Source organism: Rhinatrema bivittatum, chromosome 4 (assembly GCF_901001135.1).
Source record: "Rhinatrema bivittatum chromosome 4, aRhiBiv1.1, whole genome shotgun sequence".
NCBI lineage: Eukaryota > Metazoa > Chordata > Amphibia > Gymnophiona > Rhinatrematidae > Rhinatrema > Rhinatrema bivittatum.
The window spans coordinates 71,325,504-71,341,197 of NC_042618.1; positions in this window are offsets into that span (position 1 = coordinate 71,325,504).

The following is a 15,694-nucleotide window of genomic DNA, read 5'->3' on the forward strand; positions in this document are numbered from 1 at the left end:
CTTTCATGCAGATCCTTCTTCCATAATAGTCAATGTGTGAGTCAGGGAGTAGTGCTCTGGTGCCTTCTCCAGCCCTTTCAGAGCACAACTGCTGCTTCATTCATCTTTCTGCATTTAGTCTTTGGGTGAAGTGGTTCGGTAGTAGGGGACTCTATAAGAGCCATCAGCCCTCTCCCCACTTCTTTAGTCAAGTCCCTGGTTACAAACTCCCTCAGGAACAGTTTTGAGCCTGCTTTTGTGTCCAGCAGAAACTGCCATGAGCTCCTCGGGCTGCCCTCATCCCAGCCTCTTCTAGGCCTGAGCCTATTATCCTTGCAGGGAGCTTTATTCCTCCCTCACTCAGGAATTTTTTCCTTGATTTTTTTTTTTCTTCTTCCAGCTAACTTTGGGGCATATTAACGTGAATTAATACATGTTTACTAGAGCCCTTTGAAATTAATGGGGCCTATTTATTAACACTATGAACATTAACAGATTTATTTTTATATTACGCTTTTCGGCACTTTGAAGCAGATTTCATTCATGTACTGGAGGTTTTTTCCTATCCCCACAGGGCTTACAATCTAATTTTTGTACCTGAGACAACGGGGAGCGTAAAGTGACTTGCCCAAGGTCACAAGGAGCGACAGTGGGATTTGAACCCTGCTCTAACCAGTAGGCTACTTCTCCACAGCTGTTGATAAATAGATCTCTTTACTAGTTCACTCCCTTCTGTGGCCCTGGGAATATGGTACTAGGCTTAGCGCTGCTGTCAGTGCATGCCACAATCATGGGCCTCTTTACTTCGTCAACTGCTTCCATGGTCATACGGTTGAGCAATTTGAAGTGTCAGTCAGCCAGAGACCAGCTAATGATAAAAAAAAACAAAAAAAAAACAAACTGCTTACTTCCAGGATTCTTTGTTTCCCTGTAGATCAGCGCTTCTCAACCAGTGTGTCGCCAACAACACGCAGGTGTGTCGCCACACTTCCCGGTCCTCCGCTGACCTAGTTGCTCCCCTTACCCAAGCAAAATAGGTCTTCCGCCCAGGCTTAAAATGCTGATAGCCTGGGCAGAACACGGCAGGATAGCTGGAGTCAGCTGCACCGGCATTCTCTCTTCTTCCCTTGCCCCGGAAGAGGAAGTGGTGAGCAGCGGGTGCGTGCGCGGGAACTAGAGACCATGCTAGTGTGGACAGCATTCGCCTGAAGAAAAGAAGAGAGGCGGGGCCTGAAGGCTGAGCAGCGCAGCTCGGAGTAAAACAAAGAAAAACATCAACCCACATGGCCGATGGGACTTCTTTCTCCGCAAGGGCTGAAAATGAAGGAGGTTGCTGCTGTCTTTAGGTTGGGAGGAGGCTGCTGCTGTCGCTAGTTCGGGGGGAAGAGTGAGTGAATGAGCAAGCATGTGTGTTTGAGATCCTGAGGGTGTGTGTGAGTGAGATAGCATGTATGTGAATGATTGAGAGCCTGTATACGTGAAAGAGAGTATGTGTGTGATTGACAGCCTGTGTGTGAGAGATAGCATGAATGCAAGTTTGTGATTGAAAATCTGTTTGTGTGAAAAAGTATATATGTGTGATTGAGATCCCTTGTGTGTGAGAGAGATCACGTGTATGTATGATTAAGAGCCTGTGTGTATAAATATTTATTTATTTAAAATCTTTTCTATACCGTCGTTAAGTTAGATACCATCACAACGGTTTACATAAAGGCACAAATGATTATGTTCAATAAAGAAGTGGGATATATGAGTATAATGGTGCCAAAAGGTTTTGGTTACAACAAAATTCAAAATAAGAGAGAGATCATGTGTATCTGTGTGATTGAGAGCTGGTTTAGGTGAGGGAGCATGTGAGTATGTGCTTGAGAGCCTGTGTGTAAATGAGAGAGAGAGAGAGCATGTGTGTCTGAGTGTGAATGAGAACTGGTTTAGGTGAAGGAGTATGTGATTGAGAGCCTGTGTGTAAAATGAGAGAAAGAGAGCACGTGTGTAAGCATGTGAATGAGTCTGTGTGTGAGAGAAAAAGACAGCATGTATGTGTGTGTGATTGAAAGCCTGTGTGTGTAAGCATGAAGAGATAGACAGCATGTGTATAAATGTGTAATTAAGAGCCTATATAAGAGAGAGAGAAAAGGTATGTGTATATGTGAGCGATTGAGAGCCAGTGTGAGAGAGAGAGAGGAGAAAGTTGCAAGCAACCATCCCTCCTCCTGCTAATTCAAAACAATCTCAGGGCAACTGGATATCAAATGTTCCCAGGTATGCAGAGCAAAACATTTTTTTGTATCCTTATTTTTCATTACTGGGTCTTTGTGTCTGCTATTTTGAAATATTTTATTGGTATCTAGAAATTTTTGATATGAGTTTTTAATTATTGGATATTCCATTCATCAGCTGTTTTGAAATAATCTGTTCTTTTTGTTAGTATGGTTTTTACTGCTATTGATTTTATATTTCTGGATTTATTTTATAAGGACTGGTGATGTTTCTTTTTTTCCTTTATTACACTGCATACAGAGACTCTGGCTTGTTGCAGTTTCCAATTCAGTTTTTGTCTGTATGCTTCTAGTTATGCGTTTTGGTCTCTTTATTCTTTGTTAGGTGAGGGTCAGCACGTGATTCAGGTGAGGTTTTCTTTTGGCGTGTAGTTTCTGTGTAGGGCTCTTATAGTAGCCTGGCTTGTTCCGTTTTCCTAATAGGAGGTGTATTGGTGTCTTAAGGCCTGGTGTAATATTTACAGTGTTGCCTTTTCGTAGGTAAGGTGGTTACTGTTTAAGTGCTGGAAATTGGTGCTGTTTTGATGTAGGATGTTTACTATTTATGCAATTTCTGTTCAGACAGAATACGCATCTTTCCCTTGTGTCATTCTTAACAATAAAAATAATACTGGGCCTTTATTTTTTTATTTCCGCCGTGAATTGTAATGAGCAGTGTGTCACTCGTGAGCATGGTCTGTCAGGTGTGTCACAATGGGAAAAAAGGTTGAGAACCAATGCTGTAGATAATGAGGTATTTTGTATGGCAGTGTTTCTACTCGTCCGTGAAGCAGCAGCCATTGTAGGAAGAGGAGGAGGAAGAAAGACCAGACACACCCTGTACCTGCAATTATAGCCAGCAAAGAGACTAACTCTTCCCCCAACCCTGCAGCCCATTTCTGCCCCCACTCCAGTTACAGACGATTTAATGAGCCAGCATGAGATGGAGTCAAGGTCTGCTCCACGCTTAGGCTCCCACCTCCTGTATAGAAGCCATGAGGTGACAAGGCTACTCCAGGGCTTAAAAACAGCAGATGCTGTCTCACACCATTTCATTCATATTCAGCTGCTCTTACTCCCCTCCCAGAGATCAGGCATCAGGATCAACCCCAAATGGAAAAAGGCGAAAGGGCAGGGATATTAATTGTACTGGGGAGGGAAAGGAGGAGTGATTGTTTATCGTTTCTTTAATGATGAACTTCTGGCTGAGCGCAAGGTCACTCAAATGGGAGAGATGGTTTTTCTTTTTGAAAGACTAACGAGTGGCTAATGGTATGGGGGAAAGAAAAAGGGATTTTGTTTTTCCCAATGATCACCAGGTAGCTGGGAAGCAGAGGGCGATATTTGATTCTAAGGACAATAGAATTGGCTGGCTGGGAGCAGGAAGGGGACTAGGAAATTTATTTTTTAGTGAGAAATGTTCTTAAATCTGGCTCATTACATTCATGAAATGACACAAACCCAGCTGCAGAACTGACCCACACGATAAAAAAAACAGGTTGGAAAGGGAGCATATCCTCCTCCTCCACAGCTTGCTAATGCTTGGGGGAAACTATAACCCAGAAAAAAAGAATGAGGAAGAGTTGAAGCTTTTCTTAATAAAAAAAAAAAAAAAGTTCTAGGGAGGCAGTTTTGGAAAATTAAAAACCATGATCATTGCAAGAGGGCTGTTAGAGACAACAGAGTGTGATAAAAGTATACAAGATCAAGTAGCCACCTTAGAGATCTTGAATTGAAGATTAAATAACAAATATGAACTACTGCTGTTGAAGTTGCCACAACAGGATGGGCTTTTCTTTTGATCCTGCAAGCAGGTAATATGAAATACAGTTTAAAAGTGTTACGTTTCACAGCGTGGCCAACAGCGCTCGCCCCCAATGCTGACCGGGCCATGTGTCCTCCACAGATGCGCCCAGCTGCTGCTCTAGGTGCGCACACATACAGTCTCTCATGCATTTCAAGGGCTCCGCCACAGGAACTTAAACTTTTTGGCACCTCCTGATGACACCAGCTGTTGTGGGATTTAAAACACCACTGATTTTGTCCAGCCCTTGCCTTCACAACAGTTCACTTGGGTGGCTCAGCGTTCCTGAGCATTCCTGCTTGTTCCTTTGCTTCCTAGTCTTCTCCATTCAGTCCTCAGCTTGGTTGGTGTCAGCTGTGATGTCTTGATCCCAGTCTTGACTCATCATTGCCCTGACTGCAGATTGGACCTGAACTCTGCTTTGGTCTCAGCCTGCCCCAACTTCATATTGGACCTAAAATCTGCTTTGCTCTCATTTTGGCCTTGAGTCCTGCTGGCCACCAGCTCTGGCAGGCTCAACCCCTGCAGGTGGTGGTTGGTCTGGTGGAAGAGTGCCTGGTGGCATATCAGCTGCTGCCTGTTCAGGCCCATCTTGTACAAACATAAGATAGACTGCATCAACTTAACAACAGTCAAAGGGCTCACTACCTACTTAGCATGAGAAAAAGCCATGTGGACAAAGCAAACCTTAACAAGTAAGCCTTACTTGGCTGTATCATAAGCAATAGTTGAAGATTTTCTAAAGGCTGTAGCTCTGTCCAAACCAACTCGCAAAGCCCTGCTACAGGCTGAAATGTGAATAGTTTGTTCTGCTTGCATGGACTGAGGTTTTGGAAAGAAAATTGGTAGAAGGATGGACAGATTTAAATGAAATGAAAACACTACTTTTATAAAAGCTTAGGGTGAGTTCAAGATGAACAATTGTTTTTTAAATTTGAGCATAAGAGCTTGATTTACTAGAGCTCAGCCCTCCTGCACTCTGCCTACCAGACAAAGCTATAGTTTCGGGGAATTGCACCATACTGGCCCCTGTTAGCATTTGCCAAAGTTATACAATGTTCTTTACACCTGCACACTGCTTCCTTGAATTTTTCTCCACCCAAAATTCTCTCTTGCTGGAGCATCCATGTTCAGTTTAAACCGATTGTTACTTATTTTCCCCCACAGGTGACAAGTTGTTTCAGAAGGACCAACCTTATCTAACCATTTAGTCATTATATACTTTGTTGGTACTAGGCTAGCTTTTATCAATAGTATCATTTGAGCTCTAGTAACCATAATTGTATCCCCCTTCACATACAAAAAAACAAAACCTCAGACCAAGTCACTTGCATTCCCAGCACCAAAGTTAAGAACCTCAATAGGTTTTGCCAAAATTCTTGCCTAAGTATGCACTGCCCTAGGCAATGGAAAAAAGTGGCTTTTACCACCATCATTTCAAACATTCAGCAGCTGAAGCAAGATAGAGCTTAAAGGCCAGAAAAATAGCTTATGCACGATGTTGAATTGCATTTCTCTCAGGGACATACTCACTGTACCCTTATTAGATACAGCTGCTAGTATTTTGGGTACTTGCCAGGTTCTTATGGCCTGGATTGGCCACTGTTGGAAACAGGATGCTGGGCTTGATGGACCCTTGGTCTGACCCAGTATGGCATTTTCTTATGTTCTTATCTCATCCTGTATGATGTCCACAGCCGTAGCCTTTCCCCATCCATCAGCTGCAGCATGCAGTAAGTTATATTGGGTGACAGAATAGATATTTATATACCACTGCCATAGTAACTTTCCCTGCCTTACCCAAATGTAAGAATCTTTGAAACGCACCCGCAGTATAAGTAATCGCTGTGCTCCCTAGAGTACTAGTGAGAAAGCTCTATACTTGAAGATAAGCTAAATAATCCTTCTTACTCATACCTAGGCGCTCAATACAGTATTTCAAAGAGTATTTGTTATAAAATGATTGTAGGGTGTTTAGCACACTAACCTCCAATCTTTTAAATCGTTTCTGCAACTGACCTGCACAAAATTGTGGATTAAGGAAGACAAGGAGATACTGCCCCTGCTAATCTGATTAAAGACCTAAGAAATTTCCAAAGTCTAATTTTTCCAAAGAGCAACAAGCGAGAAACATGTGTGGGAAGATGATCCGTAGGAGCATGTAGTACATAATTTAAATTAAGTGGGAGCACATAGTAACTTGGACTTAGCAAGGAATTAAGACCTCCACCTCTGCCTAACCAGCCAGCCAGCCAGCGTTACTAGCTTACCTGCCATGTCACAATATTTTATATGAAAAAAATCCCACTTCCCCCTTGTTTTAGGGTAGCTCACTTTTGCCACTGGAAATCTCGCCTTTTGTTCTCCATATGACTCTGAAACAAATGCCATTTATAATATTGATATCTTTCCATTTCAATAGGATAGGGATCCTTTGCAAGATGTATAGCAATTTCAGAATGAATATTTTTAAATGGGCCAGACGGCCCAAGACAGAGAGCGGAAACTCCATCCAAACATTTTATATTTAGACTCACTAGGTAGAGGCTTTACCTTATATTTATACCATTGCATTGGATCTCTATGTCTTATAACTCTTAAGTATTTTATTTTCTCTTCCGCCCACCTCAAACGAGAATGTATCCCACCCCTCTTTCAGCTTAGTGGCAATTTGTTTAAACTGATATTCTTCCTAACTTTAGGGTTATTCAAGAGCAACTCCAGCGATACAGCTGCATTGTTTCAAGACCTCCCACCACTGCTGGAAGGGAATGTGGTCCAAAGTACCTGCTGAGTTTCAAGTCCATCCCCCCCTCCCCCAAATCAGTGAAAGCACTCACTATTGTCACATTCAAGTCCTGCCTCCTTGCCCCACCCAGCCAAAATGCCTGCTGTCTGATGCAACCCATTTGATGTCTGAAGTGCACTCCTGTACCGCTATCAATTCCAGCAGGCTCCCTGCACAAAAGCAAGACAGGGAGAGTGGTAGAGCGCAGCAGCAGGCAAGTTGAAACAGCAGAAGGAATGAGAAGCCCTGACCAAGCACCAGTTATCGCGGAGTGCAGAGTTATCCTTCTACACCAAATTGCTGGTATTTGGAAGAAAAGCTGGCGAAGAGCAGCAGGGCATGAGGCAGGCCCATCCCACTCATGGCAGAGAACAGCAGGCCACGTGCTGAACAAAGCACAGCAATAGAGAGCTGCCGCTATCTTATTCCTTACATCTTCATCCTTGGGGAGACTGAAGTGAGTGGGTGGGTGGTATGGTTCAGTTCCCTCCCCCCCCCCCAAGGAGTCAGAGGAAAGTGAGCAGTGCAGGACCAGCTGCCCTGTGCCCCCCCCCCCGCAGGGCAGAGTCTGCCCTGGGGGGGACACAACTACTGTTGTTTATGCCTGGGGCCGGACCATGACCATGCCTGGGGCCAGACCATGACCAGTCCTCTTGCCAGGACTGTGGTCATATCCCCCCGGGCTCAGAGACAGCACACTGAATCAGATTCCTATGCCCTAACGCCAGATCACTCAACCCACTCTTTGCCTGGGCCAAGCAAGGTCAGAGCAAAATAAAAATAAAATAAAAGCGGGCATCCTCCCTGGTTCCACCTGGCAAATCCCAGGCCAATCTCTCTGGCCCCTCCTCCCCCCCCCCCCCCCCGAAGCACCCACACCATTGGCGGTAGGAGATGCGGCCCAGTGAGGCACCATGCAGGGGCTTGCATAGTCAGGAGGGAGCCAGAATAAACCCTCCCATACCAAAGAAGCTGTATCTGGTGCAGACTGCTCCAGTGCGCCGGATCAACCGATGCACGCGGCCCAACTTGCAGCACCAACGCACCTTTTAGACAAAGCCCCACTGGGCCCGGAGCACACTCAAAGCACGCGAAGCACTCCTAGCGATCAGCACACTCCAAACATTCGATGCACCCAGACCCGCATTGAGCCTCGGACTCAATGCGTTCCACTCACTCAGCGCACTCGAGGGATTTGGCCCATTCTAACACTTCAAGGGCACCGGTCCCTACAACAGTGCTCCACAGTAGGGGGTTCACCGAGATTCTGACCCCCCCCCCCCCTCAGCTCTTCCACATCCAGAAGCTCATAAAGGAGTTCGGCCATAGTGTATTCAGTCTTACCCTCTGTCTCAAAATGAAAAAGTGTCACCCCAACTGCAGGAGCCTCTGATAAAAAAGCTCAGGCCTTCCCCCATTCTACCACCGTCCAAAGAAAGGGGGCAGATAGCCCCTACAGACCTTCTCCCCCCACCATCTTGCGGGCAGCACTGCCTCCATGGCCCAGGCCACTTAGCCTCCAATGTCCCAAAGGACATCAGACTAGAAGCCTTGCCTCTCAAGCTATGCTGCGTATCTCAGAGGCCTAACTACCTTCTTCATTGATCTCGAATCTAAGGTGTCAGGAATGGTGTCTCCAGCCCCCTCCCCACCAACTTTTCCTCCTGTCGCTCCCCGGGCTCAACCCCGGGACCTCAGACCAGACATCTCCAGCCTCTCCACAAACACAGAGCTCGGTCCTATGTCTCCACCTTCTTCCATGGGATCTTCCACAGGCATGCCATCAGACCCACCGGAGGTACCTCCAGAACCCTTCTCACCACCTGAGCACCTCTCATATGCAAAATTTAATCGAGAAGGTGGGCACCCTCCTGAAGGTGGAGACAGGATGTAGCAGACCTGATCCTCATAGCTCCAGCATATCAGAGACAACCCTGGTACACTTATCTCATTAGACTTTTCTTAGCCCCGCTCCTCCCCCTGGGGGACAGCCCAACACTTCTGACTCAGGAGCACAGAACACTCCTCCACCTGATGCACCTCACCGTGTAGAGATTTAGAGGGATGTATTGACCCACCTCAGTCTTCCTTCGAGTGTGGAAGATATTCTCATTTCTTCTAGAAAGCCTTCCACCAGAATCAATTTCAAAGGAAAATGGCTTTGCTACTTTGGAGTGGTGCAGATTGAGGGAGGTTGACCCATTCTCCTACACTATTGGAGTACCTTCACACTCTCTACCAGGCTGGACTGGCTACGGCATCGGTCAGAGTGCACATCAGTACCATTCCTGCTTTTCATCATCCTCAGAAACGGGATCCCCTGCTTTTCATCATCCTTGCATGAAACGGGATCCCCTGGTCTCCCGTTTCATGCAAGGCATGCTTCAGTTACATCCACTGGTTGCCAAGCCGCCAGTACCTTGGAACCTTAATATCATCTTACAACAGCTCAGGGAACCTCCTTTTGAGCCTTTGAACAGCTGCCCCGTAAAGTACCTCATTTGGAAGGTACCTCGTTGTAGCGGTAACTTCTGCAAGGCAAGTTAGTGAACTGCAAGCTCTAGTTCACTATTCGCCCTACTTGGAATTCTTCCATGATAAAGTCACCCTGTGTCACACCCCCACCTTCCTACCTAAGGTGGTGCCAGCTTTTCATCTCAAACAATCACCTTCCCAACCTTTGTCCCCAAATCCCACTACAACAACAGGGAGCAGCTTCATCCACTGGCCTGTAGGAGAGCTTTGGTGTATTAGAAACAGAGAACTCAAGCTCCTTCCAGACCTTCACAGCTTCCTCTCCTTTAATCCCAATGCTCCTGGCCAGCCAATCTCTAATAGGACCATAGCCAGCTGGCTGGCACAGTGTATAGACTTCTATCACATAAAGATAAACAGCACTAAAGAGCAAAGCCCCTGTGCACCAAGATAAAGTTGTGGCAACCTCCATGGCCCATCTCACAAATGTGCCATTATTAGACATTTGCAAGGCAGCCAGCTGGTTCTCTCTTCACACTTTCACTTCCCACTACTGCCTGGACCATCAAGCATCATCCGATACAGCCGTGGGTTCTGCAGTCTTGACTACCTCCTTTGTGAAATAGGACCCTAAAACCCGCAACACAGGGCCTTGGACCACCCAGACAGCATGGCTAATTCAGCCTCCTATCGCCGGGAAAACAGTGTTTCTGTACATAGCAGGATGAATTAGCCATGCAAACCCACCCTCCTCCCTAGACAGTCTTCTGATTAATCGCTACCCGTTGACTGCTTAGAGATTAACAGACTAAGGAAGGGGTTCTGTTTCGTTCAGGAAGACAACGGCACAGCTGAACAGAGATAAAACTCTGTGTTTTTTCCTGAGTAAGCTCCGCCTAGAGGGCACCCTGACCATCTCCCAGACAGCATGGCTAATTCATCTCGCTATCTACAGCAACACCATTTACGGTTAGAAAACGTGCTCTGCTTGAGACATAAGAAAACTTAGCTTCAATGTGGGGTGGAAGGGGTGCCAATGGAAGACAAAATAGGTAAAAAAAAAGAAGAGGGAGTAGTAAGAAGGGGGAGGCCTGCTCGTTGAGCACAACTGGCTTAGGACAGCTGGGATTAAGGATGACTAGAAGAGTGGAAAAAGGGGGATTCTCAAACTCACTAAAATGTGCATTTGAGTGGGTAGGAGCATCTGTGGGAGGGTGAATGTATGCACAATAGAGAGGGGGGAGCCTGTCAGAGGGGGTGTGGGGGTATGGGTAGGAGTATAAGAGAGCCAGAGGGAGCCTCTGGGAGGAGCTGTATGACAGAGGGGTTAAACTATGGCAGTGGAGGACTAGAGGGTGGAAATAGAGTGGAAGGAGTTGAGCCTGGAGGGGGAGGGGAGAGCAGAAGACTTGGGGCCTGAGAAGACAGAGTAAGAGGTCTAGCCAGAGGAGTAGAAGAGAGATGGAAGGGCCACTAAAATACACAGTGTACTTTCTACAGGAATTCTGCTCAAGATAGTTAAAACGCTGCATCTTTGAGTAATAACATTTCCATATTACATTTTAAATTAATTATTCAAAGACTGATGTTTATTGTGTTATTTTACCCAATATAATTTATGCAGAATTTAAAATTTTTGTGTGCAGAACTCCCCTGGCTGTAACTGGTAAGGATGAATTCTGCTGCAGTAGGGGAAGAGAGGGAGAAGGAGATTCTAGTTAGGGGTAGGGAGAAAGCAGTGTTGCTTACCTGTAACAGATTTTCATGTTAGTTCTCACACATGGGTATCATCATCAGATGGAGCCCGATGCGGAAAACTTATGTCAAAGTTTCTAGAAGCTTTGATTAGGCACATTGAGCATGCTCCATATTATGTATGAATGGGAGGTGGGGGGCACCTCTTCAATCTTGTAAGATAGAATTACGATAAAAAAATAAAAAATAGGAGAAACTAAACACCACAGGATGGCAGGCGGATTTTATGAGGTCTAACATCCTGCTGTCCTTGGAGAACACCTGTTACAGTAAGCAACTCTGCTTTTTCCGAGGACAAGCAGGATGGTAGTTCTCGCATATAGGTGAATCCCTAGCTACAGGCTACACCCCCCCCCCCCCCAACAAAAAAAAGGGACCAACAGCTTCCTCCCCTGGTGTCAACAGACACAACACCAGTACTTTTGCTAACAGAGGGGGGGAGACAGCCTGAACCCAAACAATGGGCTCTAGGATGGGAGACTTGGGTTCTACACCACAAATAGGTTCCAGAGGACACACTGGCTGAACCTCTCACATCAGCCATCCCTAGCCAGACATTAAAATGAGGTGAATGTGTGGAGAAAACTCCATGTCACAGTTTTGCAGATCGGCTCCACGGAACAACTCGCAAATAGGCCGCCAGCACTGCCACGGCTGACAGAATGAGCCTTGACATGAGCCCCAAGATGCAGCCCTGCCTGGGAATAACAGAAGGAAATGCAATCTGCTAGCAAATTGGATATTGTCTGTTTGGCAACACCAACACCAAACCTATTTCTATCAAAAGAAATAAAAAGTTGGGTAGACGGTCCATAGATTTCTGTCTGCTCGCAGTAAGTCTAAGGCTCACTTGCAGTCCAGCGTGTACAGTGCTCATTCGCATTGGTGGGAATGGGGAAAAGAAAATTGGTAGTACGATTGATTGAGAGAAGAGAATCACCTTGCTGGTGGCTGAAAGGAATCAGTATGTTTCGCTTGGGAATTATTATTTTTTAAATATTGGGGTGAAGTTAACTATTGGGGTATATTATTTAGTGTGTTTGTGCTTTTAATAGTCAGTAAGGCAGCGAATAAACAGAAGTTTGAGTTTGATTATTCCCCTGTAGGCCACTACCACACATAGTGAATTCACTAATACATTTAAAGGACGCTAATTAGACACATTCCTTCTCGCATAGCAACCTAAAACTTAACTAGGAACTGAACAAATTTGAGATGAAGGCAGCGGTCCAGCAGCAAGAGGGGGGCCTCCCAGTCTTTTACATCGAGTGTCACACGTATGATTTTTTACCCGCTGGTGAGAAGTTGTACATGTGCATCCGATGCAGAGAGCTCCTGTCTCTCAGAGAACGAGTTGGATCTCTGGAGGCTAGAGTGACAGACCTGGAGGAGCTGAAGCAGACAGAGAGATACATAGATGAGACCTTTAGGCACAGAGTAGCCAAGTCACAACTTCAGACTGGCAGCCCTGGTGCTGCCTTGGAGGAAGAAGGTCTCATGATCGGACAGCATCAATCTGGTGCAGCAGGAAAGGATCCTGTAGCAAGGACCTGCTCTCCAGGTGGTGCCTTGTCCTTTCGCAGTGAGGATATGTCTCCAAGGCCTACTGCCCAGGAGGGAAGGGGTAAGTCAGCCATCATATTTGGTGATTCGATTAGGAATGTAGACAGCTAGGTGGCTGGTGGGTGTGAGGATTGCCTGGTAACATGCCTAACTGGTGCAAAGGTGGCAGACCTCCTACATCACCTAGATAGGATTTTAGACAGTGCTGGGGAGGAGCTGGCTATCATGGTACATACGGGCACCAAAGACAAAGGAAAATGTGGGGAGGTAGATTCTAGAAGCCAAATTTAGGCTCTTAGGGAGAAAAAGTTTAAATCCAGAACCTCCAGGGTAGCATTCTCTGACATGGTCCCTGTTCCACGCGCAGGACCCCAGAGGCAGGAGGAGCTCAAGAGTCTGAATGTGTGGATGAGACAATGGTGCAAGGAAGAGGGAGGCTTCCCAGTCTTTTGCATAGAGTGTCACACATATGATTTTTTACCCACCGGTGAGAAATTGTACATGTGCATGCGATGCAAAGAGCTCCTGGCTCTCGGAGAACGAGTCCGATCTCTGGAGGCTAGAGTGGCAGACCTGGAGGAGCTGAGGCAGACAGAGAGGTATATAGATGAGACCTTCAGGGACATAGTAGTCAAGTCCCAACTTCAGACTGGCACTCTGGTGCTGCCTTGGAGGAAGAAAGTCTCAGGATGGGAGAGCACCAACCAGATGTAGCAGGAAAGGATCCTGTAGCAAGGACCTGCTCTCCAGGTGATGCATTGTCCTTTCGCACTGAGGATATCTCTCCAAGGCCTACTGCCCATGAGGGAAGGGTTAGGTGGCCGTTGTAGTTGGTGATTCGATTATTAGGAATGTAGATAGCTGGGTGGCTGGTGGGCGTGAGGATCACCTGGTAACATGCCTACCTGGTGCGAAGGTGGCGGACCTCACGCATCACCTAGATAGGATTTTAGACAGTGCTGGGGAGGAGCCGGCTGTCGTGGTACATGTGGGCACCAACGACATAGGAAAATGTGGGAGGGAGGTTCTGGAAGCCAAATTTAGGCTCTTAGGTAGAAAGCTTAAATCCAGAACCTCCAGGGTAGCATTCTCTGAAATGCTCTCTGTTCTATGTGCAGGTCACCAGAGGCAGGCAGAGCTCCAGAGTCTCAATGCCTGGATGAGACGAGGGTGCAAGGAAGAGGGATTCAGTTTTGTTAGGAACTGGGGAACCTTTTGGGGAAGGGGGAGTCTCTTCCGAAGGGATGGGCTCCACCTTAACCAGGGTGGAACCAGACTGCTGGCGCTAACCTTTAAAAAGGAGATTGTTCTAGTTTAAAAGCTGCTCTAAGGGGAAAGCAGACAGTCGCTCAGCAGCGCATGGTTTGCAGAGAGGTATCTTCAAAGGATACTAATGATACATTAGAATTAGGGCATCCCGACAGTGAGGTTCCAATAATTAGAAAAATAGTCCAAGTGCCTGTAACTAAAAACTCACCTGAGCTACAAAATTCTAACTTATCCCTATCAATTAAAAAGCAGAATGAAAATACAAACAAAAAACAAACTTTGAAATGTTTGTATGCTAATGCCAGAAGTCTAAGAAGTAAGATGGGAGAATTAGAATGTTTAGCAATGAATGATGACATAGACTTAATTGGCATCTCAGAGACATGGTGGAAAGAGGATAACCAATGGGACAGTGCTATACTGGGGTACAAATTATATCGCAATGACAGAGAGGAGCACTCGGGAGGAGGTGTGGCGCTTTATGTCCGGGATGGCATAGAGTCCAACAGGATAAACATCCTGCATGAGACTAAATACAAAATTGAATCTTTATGGGTAGAAATCCCTTGTGTGTCGGGGAAGACTATAGTGATAGGGGTATACTACTGTCCACCTGGTCAAGATGATGAGACAGACAGTGAAATGCTAAGAGAAATTAGGGAAGCTAACCAAATTGGTAGTGCAGTAATAATGGGAGACTTCCCCGAGGCCTTGGGCCGGAGGGAGCAGAGGTGGATCTTCACGCTTGATACGGTTGCCCCCCAGGGCCTCAACAGAGAAATTGAATGGCATCTGTTCTATTAGGGATGGATCCATCGAGATTTGCTGGCTCTTGACGGCTCTCGCGGGAACTGTCAAGAAAATTTTGACAGCTCTCGCGAAATCTGTCACGTTCGCGCCTTTTCCGGTGTTTAAATGTCAGACACCTGTGAGAGCCTGCGCGCTCCGGGTGACATTTTAGAGGTATGTACTTTCGCTAAACGGATGTTACAACGTAGCCTTTCTCACCAATTATTTGAGTTGATTTGTATCTGTTTTTACACTTTAGATTTGAATGTACCCCTGGTTCCCCCCCGACGCAGCCTGGCGAAACACGGGACCGTGTCGGGGGACCGAGTTTAAAGTATTACTTGGAATTCATGGAGTTGCCTGTTTGAACTATATATATCCTTGATGTTCAATTTTTCAGGTAAAGTATACCATAGAAATTCATGGTGATTAAACTTTTATCCTGCACCAGCGTACTGTGAGACTTCAATTACCCCAATATTGACTGGGTAAATGTATCATCAGAACACGCTAGAGAGATAACGTTCCTGGATGGAATAAATGATAGCTTTATGGAGCAATTGGTTCAGGAACCAAACGAGAGAGGGAGCAATTTTAGATCTAATTCTCAGTGGAGCACAGGACTTGGTGAGAGAGGTAACGGTGGTGGGGCCACTTGGCAATAGTGATCATAATATGATCAAATTTGATTTAATGACTGGAAGAGGAACAGTGTGCAAATCCAAGGCTCTCGTGCTAAACTTTCAAAAGGGAAACTTTGATAAAATGAGAAAAATTGTTAGAAAAAAAAAACTGAAAGGAGCAGCTACAAAAGTAAAAAAATGTCCAAGAGGCGTGGTCATTGTTAAAAAATACCATTCTAGAAGCACAGTCTAGATGTATTCCACACATTAAGAAAGGTGGAAAGAAGGCAAAACGATTACCAGCATGATTAAAAGGGGAGGTGAAAGAAGCTATTTTAGCCAAAAGATATTCATTCAAAAATTGGAAGAAGGATCCAACAGAAGAAATAGG